Genomic DNA, 1,538 nt, shown 5'->3' on the forward strand with positions numbered 1-1,538 from the left:
TGGATGATTTCGCTTCTCACGTTCGCCGCGGGTGCTGGTTGATGATCAGGTCAACCAAACGAATATGAATTCAGTAGCACATATAATACGTATAACCCAAAATGAATTCCAACCAAATTCAGAATATGTCATATATATACAGTTGTGCAGCATCGCAGCGAAAAACGGTGAGCTTCTTTCACTCCCATCTACACTAGATAGGAAGTGCGGCTTGCCGCACCCGGCAGCAGTGCTGCCGGGCACTGTCATATCCAATCCGATAATACAGCTATAATACAGAATCATTATCTATGAACTGGCCCAAGGAATATTTAGATAGAAATCAACTGCATAAAATTTGTCGCCGGTACAGTGCCATACACCAAATCAATTCTCGCGGGTGCCTGACTCAACTTATTGTCCAAGCGCATAAACAATGTATTAACCATTGCAAAGGAAAATTAGAGTGATTGCTCAAATAATGGATCAGTCCAATACAATAAGGTTGCATCAGAAGCATGGCATTGCCTTGATACATAAGTGTCCAGTGTAGAGCAATTTGTCCAAACAATGACAAAAGGTAAGGCCATCAAATATACCAGAAGCATGAAACATTAGATCTAAAAGTTCATGACAAATGGGGGAATACGTAGTATGTTCCAAAAGTAAGCCAAGCTGATGGATCAACACTAAGTAGATACAATAGTTGGCTTATTACATAACCAAAGCGAGCCAGATCAATGGTGTGAGATAAGTCCAAGCGAACGCTCACAATGAACCTATATAGTTATGCTAATGCATCATTGTTTAGCAGATGAAATCACAGGAAACATTTGCATGGATAGTATGATGACAACCTTGTAACCAACCTTGTCAAAACAGGTAGACAACAAGTGACACTTTGCCCCTTTTAGCCTTTAACGCAAAGACATTCTCCAAATTATCCAACCCCTGTCTTCACAAAGTCTGACCAATTAGTTGTTATCCCTTGATGAGTGGGACCTTCTCCTTGGTGCACCCACATGCAAGTTTAGTCCACATGGTCCTGATGTTCAGAGTCTGCAAGGAAGCAAGATTAATTCTCTCCGAGATGGACATATTTATTAGCATAGTTATTTAAGGAAATCCTAGGAATAGCAGATAGACATGGCTATTTTAATAAACAAAAATGAACAATGGATTTATGAATAAAGTAGAGCAGTAAATACTGAACAATGAATTTATTTGAAAAAACAAAGTGAAGATGCTATCATGCTAATAAAGAACACTAACATCACAGTAAATATAAACTAATTAACTGAACATATTTTATTAACTGAAAAACTGTTAAGGCATGCCTGATCCCACTATCCAGTCGATGAACAAAGAATATTTACCCACGATCTTAAAAAAACTAACAACAAAATAGACATCAAAGATACAGATAGACACAAAACTGGAAATGCATCATTCTTATCATCCATTCTCGCTACATCTCTACAAAAAGTGAACAGGGCAAAGGAATATATATATATATATATATATATATATATATATATATATATATATATATATATATA

The 1,538-nt window shown here is 36.7% G+C and overlaps 1 long non-coding RNA gene across 1 annotated transcript; it reads right to left on the reverse strand.

The window, feature by feature from the left end:
• Window positions 1-427: 427 nt before the first annotated feature.
• LOC119343660 lies at window positions 428-1,469 on the reverse strand. The gene is made up of 2 exons (XR_005166203.1): window positions 849-1,469; window positions 428-758 (listed from the first exon to the last, which is right to left on the reverse strand). It is a non-coding gene; the product is annotated as an uncharacterized LOC119343660 (long non-coding RNA).
• Window positions 1,470-1,538: the final 69 nt, after the last annotated feature.

Source organism: Triticum dicoccoides, unplaced genomic scaffold (assembly GCF_002162155.2).
Source record: "Triticum dicoccoides isolate Atlit2015 ecotype Zavitan unplaced genomic scaffold, WEW_v2.0 scaffold136571, whole genome shotgun sequence".
In the NCBI taxonomy this organism is placed as follows: Eukaryota; Viridiplantae; Streptophyta; class Magnoliopsida; order Poales; family Poaceae; genus Triticum; species Triticum dicoccoides.